Source organism: Bombus impatiens, unplaced genomic scaffold (assembly GCF_000188095.3).
Source record: "Bombus impatiens unplaced genomic scaffold, BIMP_2.2 scf_2222, whole genome shotgun sequence".
In the NCBI taxonomy this organism is placed as follows: Eukaryota; Metazoa; Arthropoda; class Insecta; order Hymenoptera; family Apidae; genus Bombus; species Bombus impatiens.
In genome coordinates, this window is record NT_178641.1 from 2,923,035 (window position 1) to 2,943,276 (window position 20,242).

General features: G+C 40.6%; 1 protein-coding gene across 3 annotated transcripts in view; it reads right to left on the minus strand.

Annotated features, from left to right (window-relative positions):
• Positions 1-20,242, minus strand: part of LOC100741363 (serine/threonine-protein kinase 25) — a 116,486-nt gene that overhangs the window by 71,179 nt on the left and 25,065 nt on the right. The window contains exon 1 of one of the 3 annotated variants that reach the window (XM_024371965.2): positions 14,392-14,545. The exons of the other annotated variants lie outside the window; for them this stretch is intronic. The gene's annotated coding sequence lies outside the window, so the exon portion shown is untranslated. Of the gene's footprint in view, positions 1-14,391; positions 14,546-20,242 lie in introns of those variants that run through there. 3 annotated transcript variants of the gene reach the window in all.

Below are 20,242 nucleotides of genomic sequence, written 5' to 3' on the forward strand. Positions count from 1 at the left end.
AAGTCTGCCCGAGGGAACAGGATACGCCGCTCTCTAAAATAAACTCGAGTAAGCCGCCGGTCGCAAGGACAACTGCATAGAACCTACTCGCGACAGATATTCCTACGTAGAGACTTCCTCTCTTTCTCTGTCTCTCCTCGAGCTTCCTTTCTGCAGCTACGCAGATTCACGCAGAACAATCCGTTGCAGAATTTCGCAAAATATTCACTCGGATGTGAACCGTTTCCCCGGTAAATTTCGAGAATGACGTTTTACGATTCGTAGAGTATGTGGATGGCATAGCTCTCGCGGTTAGATACGTTAACTTCATAAAGGAAGGGACTTTTTCATGGAAAAGTATCAGAGTTTCTCGTAAATAAACCGCGCACGTTTATGCAAGCTCGTGTGTCTGTTAATGGAATTAACTCTTTGCCTTGAAATTTTGTAATATCACCGTTTCAATAAATGAAATTTCATATCAGCAAAGTAATTAATTCCCCGTTGCGGGCAAACTAATTTTCGCTTCTCTATCGATACGAACGTAAGACAAATTTTTCAAAGATTCAGAAGTCAACCTATTAAGTTAGCGATTCGAACCTAAGAATCTCGTACAACCTCTATAGACATATTTTATATTATAATTTTCATATCTCCTACGAATTGATAACAAACTTTAATTAGAAAGCGTAACTGCGTTTCGACATTATCCTCGATAAGATTGATTAGTTTCGCGCTTTATCAGCGTCTCCTTATTAATTCGGAACGAAAGTGCGAAAGTTTCCACTTTGTCGTTAAACTATTTATCTGGTTGGCAACTAAGTGATTGCGGATTTTATCAATACCACCTAATGACAAAGTCCGTAATCACTTAGTTGCCAACCCAATATATACGAGCCAACCGATCCGTCGTTCCTATCGTTTCTTTCGTAGCGGTCCACTGATTTCATTCTATATTTCAGTATGATATAGCGTCGTATCGTTTACAGAAGTTTCCACGAGTTACTGTGTTCGTAACATGACACGTTCGGAGGAAGACACCAGCAGCTCGTGCGAGAATATTGCAAGCCACGGGGTTCAAGTGTGTATCGGGATCAAGGGAATGGAAATATTGGTTCGGAGACTTCTATTCTTTTTACGATATGTTTGAAGACAAATGGGAATATTGCGTAAGAGTATCGAGGATTTGCTGCCGATTGCATTTGGCAGCAAGGGGTTATTGGATCGGTACGTCGAAGATTGCATTCGTTTCTTGATTTTCTTTGAAAAACGAAGAAACGTTATGTTGCTTTTATACAAACACGTAGAATACGATTCACCGAAGGTTAGGATGGAACAAAAGAATCGAAATTGCACGACTGCTTTCAAACAGGCTAAAAGTTCCATCATATGGAAAACAGTTGCAATATTCAAAAGCTGTCGCTGAAAAAACTCGATGAAAATCGATTATTTTACATTTGCATTATTTTGTGATTGAATGCAGTCGCGTAACACGAAAATGTAAACAATCGGCTTTAGCTGGCAGTTGTGCTCGTGCACCAGAGAGTTCTCTTTCTCGTCGACCTTGGACTCTACAGCCTTGAAATGGATCCTACCGGAGAGCGGATTTGCTTGAAACTCTTTTTCTGGAAACGAAATGAAAACGACGGAAGCGCAAGAGGAAGCCGGATATAGACTAAATAAAATAGTGGCTCGATAAAAGAGGCGACTTATTCCGGTCAGGTACTCGATACTCTACAGAAATTTTACATAGCCGACCGAGGTTGTCCAAACATCGACAAGTCTCATGTAATGCTAATGACGGCGAGTAGAATGGGCAAAAATAACAGGACCAGCCTGACGTGTTCCCAACTGGTAAGAATTCATCGTAACTTTACAACGAAGTTTGCACGACGCTCGATCGCGCAACGAGTAATTTATTCTTTGTTAAAAAAAAACAATTGACAGAGTCTCCAATTAATAGTAAATCTAAAGATTCACAAATGCACGTGATATATAAAAATATATAAAATATCCACAGCAAAGTGCACATTACGATATATATATAGTAAGTGGATCAAATCTCTATTTGTATCTCTATTATCAAATCTCTACTTGGATTTCTTTATTTGTAAATAAATTGTTAATCTGCGTAAATATCCGCAGTTTATTAATCGCAAATAAGATACGAAGATTGCTTAAATCGCTGAATTATCCGGAAAAATCCGGGAAACGCGTGGAATCCGAGAATTCTCGTGGAAGAAAGTTAGGAACAAACAATCCGTAACAATACGCAAAACGAATTGTCTCAAAGCGAATTCCGCGAGCCAGTGGTCGGTCCATTTGTTTCTTTTTTATTCTTTGAGCCCAACGTGGAAAAAGCAGCTGAAAGAAGAACAGAAGCAAGCGGCCAGTAGAAGAGACAAAGAAGTACGCGGGCAGAAGCGAACTAGAACTCTAAGTTCTCGTCAACGGCGCATTGTCTTGATGCACATCGTGGTTCATATTCCACCTGCTACGCTCTCGGAACGCGCATCCAGTGTTACGTGTCCATTTACATAAGCCAACCTATGCCTGAGTTTCTGCGCTGATATATGTGAGTGTGTGGCTGACATGTATGCACCGACATGTTCAAGCGCCGATACGGATGAGTGTCGCGTGTATCTCCACAGCCATCGTTCCATATACGATGACTACCTTTGTCAACCTGACCAACGAGTGAAAAAAAAAAAAAAAAAAAAAAGAAAGAGAATCACAAAGAGAAAGGAATAATGTGGAGTCGAACATGGTCGGCTCACGATTCATCGTGGAGGAGGCAATATCTCGCGTTATTGAGCAACCTCGATGAAACCATCGACTAAGGACAGGATAGACGTGGCATTAAATGGGACTTCCTGCTTCGCGTTCTAAAATATCGACCTCGAAAAAAATCGGAATGTTTGTCGTGCCTTTTACAATCTATAACGTCACGTCGCCACGATTGTAATTATGTTAAACTGTAGTTGTATGGCTCGTTAGAAACGCGGTCGGTTTATTCAAACAAAGCTTTAGTTAGCGCTCGATTAAATGAACTTGGTCGAATTCCTTTGTCTGAACGTGAAATATCATTATACGTACAAGAAAGCGTAAGTACATAGTAAGGATAATAAGCATTTTGTCGAGCGACAGGTTCGAATAAACGGAAATCTGCCGTACATTAAATACGAATTATGTTGTTAAATAAAACATTGCGAGTAATTAAATCAATAATTGTATATCTTATACTAGAAAGTAAAGCAGAATTGTGTGCGTGATATTAGATCTATATATTTAAGAATTAATTGTTGGACAACGGTATAGGCTTAGAATAATATTATAAAATATTATGACGAATCGCGAAAATCACAATTCTAGTAAAAGAAAAATGACTATTTTGATAGCGTGTAATGCTTTCTGAAATATCGTAGAGGGACAGAATCGTATGCTTCGTTGCGATTATAGAATAGAATCCTGTTCTATATTTTATTTATAATTTCATACAAAAGACTTCAGTTTTAATTCAAACCATTACTATACCGAATCGATAACGTCGCGTGCCACACGAAAATAGTATGGGGAGGTCAGGTGAGCCCCAAAACGCGAGACTCGAAAAAGCATTGAATGTCACGTTTACTGTTGTATCTCATCTGTGGTGAAACTACTTTCAGAATAATTGAAGCTAGTTTGTGAATCGATGCTCGAAACACTGGCTTCTTTCTACCTGGTAATCAAATATTCCAAATGTTTTCAATTTCTCTTCGCTTCGATCTGAAACAACGCTGCAATGCTTCCTAAAAGTATTTAAACACTTCCATTGAAAACTTTCATGTATTATATATTATACGTGTGTTGTATGAAACCTTTCAAAATTCCATTAGCGCTCTAATTAGGTTGGTCCGTCATGATCATATCGGTAAAGTTTGAAGCGAATTTTGAAACGTATATAAGAGCTATAAAACATTCGCTGCTGATGTATACTGACTACAACAATTTCCCATACAACGTGTATAATGACTTTAAAGATGAAATTACTGCTAATAGAAGATTCCAAGTAAATGTTGTGGCTTAATATAACGAACAATTCGTTTAATTCGTTCCCATACTTTGACGATCTCTACGGAGGTATGCTCACGATGATGAATATTCTGTAACTTGTATATACACTTTCTAATGTGTTACCAATTTTACCAATATAATCGAGAACAGTCGATCGTTAAGGTTGTAACAAGACATGTATCTCAAAATAATTCTAATCCAGATTGGCAACAGTGTTATAATTCGATGTTACAAGCTACTTCTGCTTTGAAGTTGTCCTTGGATCCTGTTGATATGTTTACAGAACGCTCGTTGTTACAGCGTTTCGTATGACGCACATAATATGTATAACATATATTCGTAACACGAACTATCGTACGTTTCATTGTTTTTCTTTTAATAGCTTCTATGGATGATTCTCTAACCACGAATATATCCAATTAATCGTATTACAAGGGGTATCGCAATATCGTTGTTTAATATCTATAGCCGACAAGATGTTACCCGATCGATTACATAATGAGGTCAATTACGGAGCACTTTACGATGATAGCTGTACACCTCGCGAATACCTGCAGATCCGATAGCGATATTTCATCGGTGAAAAAGTTCGCGTGCAGGCCACCTGCTTCTCTGCATGATCGAGTTGCACAATCGCCGCAACGTTAATTTCAATTAATAGCACGGGATAATTGATTTGCAAGCTAACCGCAAACGTTCCACCACTTAAATCGTACAAAGGGATTTGGAAATGGAACCGGTCGAAATATCAAGGCAAAAGAATTATCGTCTTTGTTTTGGTTATGACCGATTTAGCACGACTAATAATCTATCCTATGCTTGATTAACTCGAATAATCTACAGTTCTATTGGCGTACAATCATCCGGTATAGCAAGAAATCGATTTGCTCGATTGAAATTCAAATACAGTAACTCTGATTTAATACAGCCACTTGCGTTCAATACGTGATTTAAATAAAGACGTGTGTTTCCACGATGAATTCATGTTTCCGTCGTGAAAGATGTTTTAGTGTTTAGGAGTTTGTAACGTTCGATAACTCGTAAATTCTCGTACGATAACAAACTATTTGGCTTGTAATAAGTTCGCACAGTATTGGAAGCGAATTCAGTTATTTTAGTAATTTTTGTTAGTTTATTATTATTACATTTTAATAATTGATTTAAGAGGCAATATTTTCATAGAAATATGAAATTCCATAAACATCCATAGTCCAATTCTGACAAAAACCGTGCTACTAACCACTGTAATCGTTATCAAAGTTATCCAGATGACATAATTCAAACTGAATAATATAAATTTATCGTCACTCCGCTGCATTTCCTGTGCTATGTCGATGAACATGTGGTGCGCGTTCATGTACCGGACACATGACACACGATGGTCTCGATTTGACAACGCGCGATTCCACGAACTGACTTGCATCCCAAGTACGCATTAAACGATCCACACAGAGTATGTGTGGCTAGTGTTTGTAAATTGTAGATTTTACGGGCTAGGAAGCTGCAAGCGATGCAATTTCTCTGGATCGAGGTAGTTAATGAATCTCGGGTGGATCAGAAGCGCTTCGTTTGATCGAGTTTTTCCCGACTTCGTGTATATCGAATTTCGCGCAATCTCCTGTCAAAGTGGCTCGGAAAATCGCGTTCAAATAGACAATTTTCTAGCTTCTCAGCAACACACGCGGGCCTCGGGTATTACGCTTGATTCCCTCGTCAAATTCGATTAACTCGAACGACTAACGGAAACGGCCACGCGACCGTTTTACGGGCGGTCAAAATGTTCTGCTTCCCTAAAACGATTCTACGTACCTTACGCGTACCAAGTATCGACATTCCAATGCATAAAGGTTTCATAAGTTTCGCCATAAGAAAAAATGAAACCGGTTCAGAACAAAAGGTGATTCTGATCGGAAGAATGGCCATGCTGGACTTTAAACACAGATTTAAAGAGAACCGCGTTTTAATAAATGGAATAGGGATAATACTGGCATAAATTCGAGGAGCGAAGCAATGCATCCAGCTCGATATTAACGTGGCCATCGGTAAAAACAATGCACAATGTCGTTTAGCGAGCATGATTGCGAATGGCGAGGGAGAATTCCCTGCCGTTACACGGTACCAGTCTTTATGCGGTCGGATTACATGACACAGACCAGGCACATTGTGCTTTCAAACATGCCACTGTGAACACGGCCTAATGGAACGTCCGAGATTAACGAGAGCCGCCATGGCCAACGAATCACGTCGGTTTCGTTAATCCCCTGACTGAATCGATGTTCTCCTAATGATTTATCGTCGATGATAACAATACGTCGTTCGGCCGGCCAAAAACAAAGGCACTTTAAAATAATTGATTTTTCGAGAATTCCATTTTAATTGCGCGACACGGGAACGAATCAACGGCCCTTTGTTCCAAGTTTTGTCGTAGGATACGCTTCGTTTGCGAAACAAGTGTACGAGTATTCGGGACATTTGACTCGTATCGCGTAATGATTTGCCAACAACTTTTTTAACGATATTAAAAAGTTGATAAATCTCAAGTTATTGCGTTTTGTATTATATTATCAATGCTATGTAAGAGTACTGATCAATACTGACAATTTCGAGCTCGTGAATTACAAAATTTCGTTAATATTACGTCGTTGGAAAAGTTTCTTTCGTTTTATAAGGAAATAATGAATGCATAATATTTTTCGTTTTATATTATTTTATCGAATTACATTACAAAATTACAAAATAGCGAACACAACATTCGACAGATTAGGTTTCATGTTTGTATAAAGATGCATCGTTGTAAAAGACGTGTCTGTAAAAGAAAGACACTTTTCAGACAACATAATGTAATAGCGAATTCTCTAGATCTCTTTAAATGTGAAGAAGTATTAATTTTGTCTTGTTCGAATAGCTTCTACGAAGTTGAAGAATACGTGCAATAACTAGAAAGTGTTCAAATGTTTGCACACGGTGGCATAAGTGGTTGGCGAATCGATATTCATCGTCGCGTTTTCGAGGAACGTGCATCACGTGCATCCCACGCCAAGACAAATCTTCTTTTCCTATTTAGCGATGTCTAAAGATCGTTCGACGAGTTACGCGGCAAATCCCATCGCGTGACGATTTCGGTGCCTCGTGTCTGAGCTCTGTGCCAACTTGTGCTCGGCAATTTGTATTATTAGAATCATCGTTTGATTCGTTTCAACCGATCGATTGCTAAACCAATTTAAACTGTTACCAGATGTTCGACAGAAACAATAATTTCTATCGGTTTGATATAAAATACTGCGCCAATGTCTTAGGCCCTCTATTAAACAGAATTCTCTCGTTTTCACGAAGAAAGATAAAAATACTTGACCTTATTTTTAATCATTCATTGTTCATTAAAATTTCTATAATTTTACAAGATTTGTTAAATGTTTATATTATTTTTCTTGTTTATCGATATATAGGACGAACGAATAAAAAAGTACCGAAGCATCTGAAATAATTCGACGTTTATCAACTTCGTCAAAAATTGTTTCAAGTGAAATTTACTGTGCTTAAGGAACCTGATCAGATCAGTACATTTTCACGTTACTTTACATTTTACAGCAAAGAACAACGCGAAGCGATATTCTTACGTTTACGTTATCTTTATCCTTCATACGTTAAGTTTGACAAGTTCTAGTTAAAATATCTCCTACGAACCTAATGGTTCTTCGTTATAAACAGGTTAGTACTTACTTTTTGTAGAGAATGTCCAGCTGAATGGACCAATGTTATACAAAATTCACAAAACCGTTTAAAAAACACAAGACCACCTTTACATAAAAAAAAAAAAAATAAGATATTGGAAAATTAAGACGCACTCGTCTGACTAGGCTTCCCAAATACAATAAATTTCACTGCAAATATTTTTCGATAAGGTGAATAAATGACGAGTTATTTCAGGTGGTAGTTTTCACTGATTCACCCTACACGTAATTTAAATACACAAAATATAACTCGTTTTATTTTATTTCCGCTGTTATGTTATAACTATACCTCGATCTATCTACGCAACAGATACGTTATTTTCGTACACATTTGCAGCAGAAACAGCAAGTTAATAAAAAGTTAAAAATCACTGTTCGTAGATGAGCGAAAGCTTTTGGTGGGTTTCAAATTGCCATGTTGCGAACCAGATAAATTGATTCGCCATGGTAAAAGAACGAGATACCGGACAGTTCGCTCGCGACTTTTTATAAAGCGAAGAACAAACGGGCGGATAACGATGTGGCTGGAATATCGCGGTAAACGAAGGGGAAACGGGTCGACGCGCGGATTATACGGTGGATTTAGCGTTCGTCTGGACGGCCCTTAATCGATGCAGTTTCGAGACGAGCGACAAGTCTAAATGAATCTGTCTCCCGCAAACAATACGTTTCCTCTGCGCGCTCGTATCAACGCGAACAGTGCAAGTCTGCGGAGGATTTCTATAGGCTAGTTTTCATGAATCCTATCGGCGGTCCGCAGAGCCGGACACGTTCTACAATGCGGTCGCATCCGCGCACCGAGTGTTGAAAACATTTTCTGCGACGACGGACGCGTTCCTGTTATCAAACGATTTGTTCGCCAAGCCGCATTTAAATCGTCCTCGAACGGCGATCGTACCTCGAAAACCAAGGAAATTAAAACTCTCGAACGAGGAAGTGGAATTCTGTCAGATGATATAGCAACCACAATATGGAATATGCTTGGGTTTAACGGGAAAAATTTTGCCAGCGTATTCTATGGGTCCTACGATCAAGTAAAATATGTTATATAAATATAGATCATTTGAAGCTTTCAAAAAATTATAGTAAAAATACGAGAGAGAAATACGACAAGTTCTCTTTCTTATTCTTCAAATTTCTCTTCTTAATATTCATACGCTTTCTTATCGCTGATTGTAAGATTCTTCCTTCTTTGCAACCAGAAATTCCCCCTAGAGTCATCCGCAAAATTACGGCAAGATTGCTTCCTGAATGTGGAAATTTTTCTAAGACGCAATTTTATCGCGATAAAGAGCAGCAGAAGAAAGTAACGTCGACCGGAAGATCACCAAATGATAGATTATTTCCCTCTCCTAATGGAGGTGGACATTGACCACGGAAATAGTTGCAACTAGAAGGAACCTGGGAAAATGTCGCGTAGTCGATAGGACAGGTAATCGACGCAGTTGCTCGAGGCTTTTTTCAAATAAAAAATTCCGTTACATACAAAACCTTGTACAAAAACCGTTTCGAGTCTACTATGGTGTTATAATGATCGATACAATGCGAGGTACGTTCCATACGATAGAAAACCGTGTTACACGAATCACAGTTTAATATTGTGCTGGTTATATCAATTCAGATATGAAAGATAAATCTGTACATGTTTTATACATTACAGTTATTAGTAGGCGTTTAATCATTAGCGCGGATGCTTCTGCAAATTAACGTTTTTAAGATTACAATTAAATAAAGATTTGCTTCGTTCTTTACAAATTATAACGAGTGCTTTACTTTGGATATTTTGTGTATTCTTGCGTGCGTTCTGTATATTTTTGCATATTTAGTGCTCATAAATGCGTAAATAAACGCTGCGAGCACATATAATCGTATGATAGGTATCGCGTTTCCGAAAAAAAGGGAAAAGAAATTGCAAACTTATTTAACGCGTTATACGAGCTTTATCACATTTTACTAATATTCCCCCTTTATCGCAATTACTTTACCTAATTCGTGTGTTACGAAGGACCATTATACTTGATATCCAATTTGCAAGTTTCTTTCCACGCTGCATCTTCGTTCATATCGGGCACGAAAGATACTGCAAGATCGAAAGAACATCTGCAGACCCGGAAAAATGCAAAGGCAGTCGGTTATTTTTAAGATAGCTCGTCAGGTCTTCGCGTTATGCGAAACGTACGTAAAATCATGAGACCAAATAGGCGAGCAATATTTTTAGAGAGGCTTTGATCTCAGTGTGCAAACAGTGCATCATCTTGCCCATCTCGTTTCTGTAAACAATCTACGAGCGAAGGCTTCATTTTTAAACACTCAGTAGCTTGCTTCATACAGATTGGCAACTAATTTTTCAAAGCGAATACCGAATTAATGTCGAACGTTGCGCGAACCAATAGCAATAGGTTGATAAAAATCTGAATAAACTTTGATCGACAGTTTTTACAGTTGAAATGTTTCTCGTGTTAACTATATCCCCGATAATCCAACGAGAATTGATGGGAAAATCGGACGCTCCGATAGTCTCCAGAAATACCTAATGTATCGGGTCAGGTTGTTTCGGTAACCTGCTGGCTGTCAGGCATCTGACGCATTCACGGAATTCGGAATATCGGGGAAAGAGACTCGTCTGCAGCATCTCTCACCTGTCAGTCCAGAATCTAAAAATACGAGCGTGCATATACGTCCGCGATCGATCACAGTGCATCGCACCAGACGTTGCTTTGTGAGCGGCAGCAACATTTACGAACGCAGCAGTCCGAGGCTGCAAATATTTTCCTTCCTAGCCGATAACTCTATAAAAACTGCTTTCTTTCCATAGAAAAGCGATAATTCCTCGAAAACTACTTACCATGTGTGAATTTCTAGCGATTTATACTGCTCGTTCCACCCTTTGCCGATTTATCGAACGATAACTCACGATGGCTATTCTCTTGTTCTTCTTAAAGGCAGAAAGACCGAAATAAAATGTCGAGTTCAACGTCGTGTATTGAAAACCGTAAAGGGTTAAAGCTTCAAACGTAGAGTTGTATATTTTTCTTGAAATATTACATGGACGCGATCGACTCGTGTTGCGTTGCAACGGCGCGGAAAGATACGACGTAGGAGAGAAATTTTGAAGAACCAGCAACGAGTCGATTTCCAGGCAATTGCAGCTCGATTGCAACAGTCACGAGGTTAGTGGCTCGCGTGTTACTAATGGCCAAGAAAGTTCCACGCACGAAAAATACCGATCCGGGGTGGTCTTACGGGCACACGTCTTACAGAAAAATCAGATAACACCCACACGCTCTACATGAATCGGCCGATACGGACGACATTATGAATCACAGGAGAAAATTGCTTCGCGAACGTGCTGCTCTAACGTCTACGGATAATTTAGTACCACTTCGATCAATTTCCTCCGTTGATAATTGAGCTTAGAATAGAATATCTCACGGATACCTGCGTATATCTGTTTGTATTTTATAAATGAGGAATTAAACGAAGGAAGGAAAAAGAATTAATAAATTATTTGAACGTAATTTAAACATCTATCTAGATATAGCTATGCTCGTGTTGTAATCACTCATCTTCTATAAATTGCATTAACATAGTGATTATGAGAAACATATATCCACTATGAGTAGATAGAACCGATACGAGAGGAATTAATTTAACGATATTAACAAGAATAAAAAGTCGATGTACAGTTGGCCAGAAAAATCTACGTACACCTATCGAATCTTGCGTATTAATGGAAATTAAATCTCGTTTATATGAATTCACAGACGAAGAAATAATTTACATAATTGGAGTTCATATAATAGGATTCTATTAATTCTCTCCATTATCTGTGATTTTTCATTTACGTAATAGAAGTTTATATTATTCAAATAAGTGGGTTCAAGCACTGGGTGTTCATTTAACCGGGGCTAACTAAAATTTCCTTGAAATGAACGAAACTTCGCTGTGTAAACGTTTAGTTCACGAAATTGTTACAAACAGATCTCCGTTTACTTCTTAACAATAAATACGTGTCTCGGTTCAAAGAATACAAAATTTAATACCAAAATTGTCTTTGTTATAACATTTCACAGTTAAGAAACATATGCAAATATTTTTCAGTGACTATATTTGCTCAACAGAAATTTGTTTCACCTTTAGAGACAGGTAGCACGTGCATAGAAGGATATTCGGTCGACATGAACGAACAGTTTCTCGTTTCTGTCTTTCAGAACAGATTTAGTCGTTATATTCTTAATAAATAAGTATACCGACATTAGATGGCCCGTCGTTAAATTATAATCAGCCACGGTACCTCGTCGGGCAACGGTTTTATTGTCAGACGCTTGACGATCCGGTAAAATAACTCATAGTGTATTAAACGCGTGTAAATATTCTAAACGCGACGCACAAACTCGCGAGCACATTGTGTTTCCTTCGTTAACGAACTGACTTCCAGATTTCCTCTATAAATCCTGCAACGTTGAACTCGAATTTCTTCGCGACGCTCCTTGAAAACCACCGGGACAGACTGAAATATCTCTCTCACCCCCAAGAGACGAGGATAAAACGGTACGTCGCTCTCGAGAGGCTCTCGTTGCCTTTCCAGACGCAGAATTTTTACAAAACGAGACACACGCTAATTCCCCGGAAGCTGCAGTTACGCTGAAAGGTCCAAAGAGAGGCAAACAATTTTCAGTCTCCAACCATTTCTTATCTTCCGGCGATTTTTCTTTTGTTTCCGCGAGGCTATATGTTTCTTCCAACCCCTAGGAGAATCGTCGTGTACGCCAGCGTTTTACGAGTATTATCCAAACTTCTTCCCCATAGAGTATAGAGAGACACCGTAAATCTTGGCCGGTGGGAAGAGCCCCCGCAGAAGGCGGCGAGATGAAAAACGGATCGTAGTAAGCCACTTTATCGGAACTTCCTAAGCTCGATGCAACGTCACATACAAATTCTTATATTTTATCGAACGTCGTTCCAACCTTATGAATCTGATCGAATCTCGTCCTTGTTGAAGCTTCAACAGAATTTGACTATCGAAAATCGACTGCATATACAAGAGCAGACTTGCGTTTTATCAAAAAGATATCACTCGAACATTACGAATTGGGTGAAATTTTGTCCTCGTCAAACTTTCAATAAAATTGATCTTCGATAGTACGGGAGTCGTAGCTTACGATTTAAATTAGACATCGCTCGAACGATAACGACTAACCCTCGTTCTCGTCAGAGTTCGAATAAAATTGGAAGAACACCGAACTACTCGTGGTGTATCAAATAGTCGTGCGAATAAACTCACGTCACGAATCGGTATCGCTCGAACGTTATGAATCTAATCGAATCTCGCCCTCGTTAAAACTTCGATAAAATAGGAGGAACACTGACTCGATAGCCACGATTAAAGGAGAATTCAACGTGACTCTGTACGTTCGACGTCGTACTAACTAGTCGTACGAGTAAAAGCATAACATCTCTAAAAAGGGAAACTGTTGAAGAAACAAACAGGTGTCATCGGGATCCTTATTTTTCTCAGTAGCAAGAGGCGTCTGTCTCGTGACCGGTTCTTTGATCCACAATGGCGCTTCGACGCAACCAGATTGCAGCTCGATCGAATGAACTGTCTGACTCGTGCACCGGGACGAATATCACTGTGGCTGCGAGAAAAACCGGCGCGTCACGCGACGCTCGTCAACAAGTTGGAAATTGGTATCGTCGTCAGGTAGCTGGCCGCCTTGTTCCTCGTCTCTTACGGGACACGAAACGGTTCACCGGTGGGTTTCGTGCCGGCCCGTTGATCCTCGCTCTGGGTAGTGCTACCTACTTCTCTCGCAATGACTCGCTATAAATCTATAAATAAACTCGATATCACCGTTTCTTAACGAACTCGTACGCCAGACGATGATTTTTATTCGCGAGCATCGCGTGTTCACCGATTAACGGCTGTTGTTGCGTTTTGTTTGCGCTTACGTCGGGTACCAACCAGGTACAAATACGTGGAACAATTTATTTTCCTTCGTGCGAGAAGTACTCGAGGGTGGCACGAGAAATCGATAAATCGTAGAATTTCGTAGAAACTGCTACTTTTCCACGGAGTTTCGCGATCCACGAATCTATAAATAGTCCGCTGTGGACGAAAGTTCGCGCGGCTGGATTATCGATCGTAATTAAAGCAAATGATGCGAGGTACGAGAAGCGTTCCAGTCTGCGATCGATATCACGTAATGTTCCGCGTTATGCCCGAGAATAAAAAAATACCAGGTAAATATGTTGAATTTGTCGCTATGAAACAGCGCACGGTGACTCAGTACACCCATAATGTTACTGCTATCTTTATGTGCTTTCCAGATTTAGCTGGCAGGCTAACGAGAATCATCGCATGATAGGACGAGGGTGAGCCCGGAATAAGAAAACGTATACGTTCTTCTATTTCTACGTTCTATTGTGACGCAAACATTTCCTAAATGTCGACTAACACGTTTCCTTTACACGTTTCACAATCGATCTTTACCTATACAAAATCTGTTCTGTCCATCCACTTATCTCGAAGATCGCTGCATCTTCGTTTATACCAAACAACCTCAAATTATACAAAACGAAAGGGAAACTAAAATGAATAATAAAAAAAAAACCTACAAATCGGAATTACCTCTTAGGACGAATCCATCCGCTGCTCACGCACTGCTGCGTACACCCCCCGACAAAAAAGGCGATCGGAGCACTTCACGGCGGGGGTGTTGCGTACTGAATGACGGGGTGCGCGTATACGTGTCTTGCGGAGCAGTCGCGCGTCGACTGAAGGCTCCCTTACGAGCAACGAATTCACATAGGAACGACAACGGCGACGCCACGACGCAACCAACCAACCCTTACCAGCCAGCCAGCCAACCAGCCGGCGAACCATCCAGCTAGCCAGCCAGCCAGTGGTTCTCTCTCGCTCCCCGCAGTATCGTCGCAACCCCCTGGTATTGCACGAACAACCCCCTCCACCAGGGATTGAAAACCACGCGGAGAGGGGCTGCGTGTATCGCCACGCGCCCGACAAACTGGAGGGGGTGTCTGCTGGTGGAATTACTTCGCCTGGCAAAAACTCACCCCCTGTCTGACTCTCGCGCTTTCTCTCTCACTCTCTCTCTCTTTCCCTATGAGTTGTCCTTAGTTGGAAAGCGGTGGAAGGGAGTTTAGGAATATGACGAACACGAAGTGAGGAGGAGTCAGGGGGCGTCAGGGGCCGATGTACCCTGATCCGAAGGTCGCCAGGCACAAAGAAGATAAATTGGAATTTCGGCTTGTTCCTGGCTCTGGACCGACCGATTTTCTTTTATTCGTTTCTCCGTAACCCGACCATTCTTACCGTTTCTAGCGGGAAGAACACGCAACAGCGAACGTTAAGCGCTTAATAGCAATTAAGAAGTAGAGAAACACTTCGCCATCCCTTGATACTTTTTTTCATAGGACAAAAGATGGAAATTACGGAGTGGAAGTAAGGTTCTCTCGTGTTACCGTAAGACGGACAAGTTTTCGAGGGGTTCATGAAGCGAGGGAGGCCGATGCACTCCATTACGAAGGTCGCAGCAGTGGCGGGACAGAGATAAATCGGGATTTCGCGATTGTTACTGATTCCAGAACCTCGGGACTGTTTCGAGCGTTTAGCTCGGTCTCCCTTCCAACTATCATTGGAAACTTAACCATTTGAGGAGATTGAGTTTCAAGAAGTGAATTAGGGGAAGACGTGCAGTATAAACCAAAGATATTTCTTGCTTCCGTCGATAGATACCAACTGATATACTAATATTATACTTTATATGGTACGTACGTAATGTATAGGAAATAAATAATATAATTCTCTGTACCATATTCTAGGGTCATTTTTGATTTGTAAAAACAAATTTTGAATAAATGGTCGAATATCTCTTTTTACGAATATTATTAATCAATTTTTCGTTCGCCAAAAATTACAACATTTTTATATTTCCGAGTTGTTCGATTTTGTTATTGAATTTGAAAAAGGCGAGCTCCTTCTATGAAATTATGAAGATATTTTAAACGGGTGAATTAGTCGTGTGTCTACGTATAGCCAAACTAAGAAGATTCAATCGGTTTCTCTCGCAACTTTCAATGAAAATAAAAACGTCGAGAAGCTGAATTAAAATCAAGTATTTAATAACCGTTTGCTATACGAAAGCTTAACGACTGAATAACGTATCTGAATTATGAATCTAAACGAAATAAAGGAAAATGAATATTGCATGGAATAAAAGATTAGAAGTTTCGAAAGCGAAGAAGTTTTTTCCCTCCCTGTTTTTATACGCGAGAATGAACTTCGAATGGAGCAGGGAAACAGGAGCGGAGAACTAGAAGACGAGGGCAATGTACTACGATCAGAAGGTCGTGGCACCGACATGGAAAAAGTAAATTAGGATTCGGCACCTACGAAATCTGTCGGGTCCTTGGACGAATAAATCGAACCAGGGGAGCTTAAGTTGACTCTCTGTAGATATCGAAACCCACCCTTTCGTTTATCGTCGGACGATTGATAAGACGCGGATAAACGTACAAAGTCAACCAGAATATTGCATCCATCGTACACTTTAATTTTACTTTTATTAAATGAAATGAAAAAAAAAATCGAAACTGATTTATGCTTCACGGATCGAAGATTGAACTAAAATTCAAGATTTAACTAAAATCATTCTTTGTTTAAAATTTATGAATCAGAAGAAACCATAGAAGATAAACAACTAGCTCCTATCATAAAATCACCAACTTAGAATAATACAGGACTTTTGCATTCCGTAATGATATAAATTTCGAAATAATTAAAACATAGTACACGTGAGTTAAGAAAATAGAATGTTCCTGGCACGATCAACGCTGTATATGTAAATATTCGCGCAAAAGTATCCAACTTTTACGAGGGATGATTTAAATTTCAAATACTCGGTTCGCGAATGAACTTTGTAGCACTGTCGCCGCTGAATTTCTCGTTTCTAAATCTTTATGAACGTCCGGTAATATTTGACGACTTACCGGGCGAAGAGACTGCGATATCTCGCGCCTCCAAACTAAAATTAAAAGCTTCTCCGCCCTCGTAATCTCATTGCCGGACAACGAAAAGATAATACTCAGTCGCCTGTGAGAGCAGACAATTCTGGAACGTTAACTTGTGCAATCGAAAGTTTTCAGTAAGTTTGGTTGACAGTGTGAAAATGGCTCGCGACAGTCTCGCAGGTGGAATAAAAACCACCCCGGTGTTTAAGCGAACTTTTTTTATCGCGTCGCGAGCAACGGTGGAAGATAAATTCGAATCTGTCAAGATAGAGAGCGAGGAGAGCGAAATGAATTCGGCTGACGGTGTTGGTTTATTTCTTTAAGAAAACGAGAAGCTTTCAGAAGGCGGAGGGTTCGCGATAAAAAGTTGATCAATAGAACGGAGGGTGCAATTCGTTAACCTACACCGACCACGACGCCTGATCGAAATTGACTTGTCACATTGATGGCAGAAAAAGAAAATTGATCCTATAAACGATTCTGAAATTCGCGCTATCGATTACCACGATTCTACCAAATTAAAATAAAACGAAACCGCGATCAAGAGAGCAAACATGATTTTTAATGGAACTGATGCGAATTATAAAATGGAAGATCCATGAATAATTTCAACGTAATTCTGTTGTTATATTCGAGAAACTTGAATCATAGAGACGAATGAACTCGTCTTCTCTGGTTAAAAAAAAGTTAACAGGGCGAGAAGCTTTTTCTAATTAACTTATATTAATTAGAATACTAATCGAATAGTATAATCTTAGATCGAATCGTCACATAGATTACACGAACGAGAGACTGTCTCTACAAACAATTCTGAATCTCGTGCCACCAGTTACAATGGTTCTATCAAGCTAGAATAAGGCATGTGGCGACAAGGACTATGGAACTTTCTAACGGCTCCGCGACACAAAACGTGACATGACGCACTCAATCTGCCATCGGTATCCTCACGCTCCTCCAGCCGAATTTCTCCGAAGGGCATGCAGGCGACAGCCACGAAGGCACTGAAACAAAAGCACGCCAGGGGGGATACCGATGGGCAACGGAAAGAGTCAGTTGGGTCGAAAAAAATAAGACATTCGGCCCCGAACCGCGTGACGAGAAAGTCGAAAGAAACGGCCACGTTTTCACCGAGAAACCGACCGAGCGACGCTATTGCGTATCGACGCTAACAATCAACCGATGTTAATTGCAGACTGTACGTTGTTGTTATTTGTTTAATAAACGTTAGTGGTTAAACGTCACCGAGTGTACTTCAGTGCCTATCACACCATTCCACCTCAAATTGGTGACCTCGACGTGAGTGAAAGTTTAAGAGGTGACTGTGATAGTTGTACTGAGACTCTAAACGCTGCGAATTGAAATTGCCGCACGATGGCAAACACCGACGGGACCGCGAACTGCGCACGAGCCTACCAAATAATTAATATGCCTCCGCTGCAGCCTTCGGAGGTCACGGCGTGGTTTACGCTCCTGGAAATACAGTTCGAGGACATGGATCTTACGGACGACAAGCGAAAGTTCGTGACCCTCGCCAGGTGCCTCGGCGGTCGGTACATGTCGCATATCGAGGACGTGAGGAAGAGGATACCAGAGGCGGAACAATACGATAAATTAAAAAGCACGATCATTCAAGAGTTGGCTGATACAGCCAGCACGAAGACACGCAAACTGCTGATTTTCGAAGAGATGGGCGACCAAAAGCCGTCCCAACTCTATCAACACCTAAGAAGATTAGCCGGTTCCTCCACGCCGGACGAATTCCTCCTCACACTCTGGAGGGAGCGACTCCCTCACCTCAGGCAGAACTCTAACAAGATGCACGCGAGATCGCATAAATTGAAGCTACAAATCATCCGATCGAACGATTCCAAAAAGAATAGATATTTATCCTCGAGTTATCTTTAAAGCTGGAGGATTAACGACCCGATCGCTGCTTCCGTAAATTCCGCGGCACAATGCAAACGTGTATCTCGAAAACATGAATATTCATCTCTCCCTTAAGCTCACAGCTCGCCGATGCATCTTCGACCGTGGAAATACAAATTCTGGGGCTGACGGGCCAGTTCGCGGACGCGCTCACCGTGAAAAATAAGTTCTGTTGGAAGGATTTCGTGAGGATGGCGGCGGTTCAGGCTTCGATCGAGACGAGATTGGTGCACGAAGGAGCAAACCGGTTTCTCGAGCGGGTTGAAGGATGCTGCGGTGCCCGGAGGAGGCAAGGAACTTCAACGAGGAACGAGCGGAAGATCGATCATGTCGGCGTACAGCGACGAATCTACCATATCGTGTAATTTCGGCCACTTAAGCACTTTTAAGAAAAGCAATAAATCGCAACACAGAGCGCAGAGTACCGGGAGAAATGACAAAGTTTGGTTATACCGCTGAGAACAATTGGTAAAAACAGGCGAAAGAATTTCCACGTGTACTACCATTCGAAAAACTATTCTATTCGGAGATATCGATGAATTTTTAGTAGCAGCGTTTCAATTCGTTCAATTAATTACAAATTAATGAATTAGTACGTAGAAACGGTATTGACACTCCTCGTTACAGAGTTAGCAGATCACGTTGTTATACTCTTACGGTTTCAGATGATATTAGATTTTATACGAATTATTTTATTGAAGATAGATCTTCAAAAAAAGGAAACTCTGAATATTTTTGAACAGTACTGCGTGATATATACATATATAGTTTATCTCTCGCTTATATAAATACGAGACATGTTTTATTGCTTGCACTATTCTTCTCGGCAATCGCGGGTCGCTAGTTACGAGGGAAACGTGCCACGACTGCGTCGAAATTCGACTGGAACTCCGCCAGATTTCTTTGATTAAAAGAAAAATATTGTTACGCGTCCACTTCGGCCGCACTTCGCTCGAATCTTCAATGTCGCAAACTCGAGCGAGGATCTTAAACGACTTGGTTAAAAGCAGACCTACACGCTGTAATAGGTCGCGCGAAGAGCTGCAATTCGATCGGGTTCTTGGAAAATGTGTGTCATCGTATTTTACGGGATCTTCTCGCGGCTGTCTCTGAGTAAGAGATCAGATTATTCGCGTGTAATAAGGGTTACAAGCTTTATAGAGCGTGCTATATGTATCAAGGGTGTGTCTGCCCCGCACCACAACGCCAGAGTTTCCCCTTCGACACTACGGTCTCGTTAGTTTTATTCTCGTCTCGTGGTTTCTGTGCCAGCCAACCAAGGGCTGAAACTTCTCATCCAGAAACCGATGAGAAACAAAATAAATCTGGCGTTTTAAAGCCCTGTGCAACCTACATCTCCGTTACCGCGACTTTCTAAAAGCTGCTAATGAAAGGATGCTTCGCAAAGCTAGCAAAAAAAGAAAAAAAGAAAAAAAAAGAAAAAAGCAAGGCTGCGCCGATAATATAAAAAGAGATCGATTGTAGAATCGCTTACTCGTGCGAAACGTGATCGTAGCGAGATT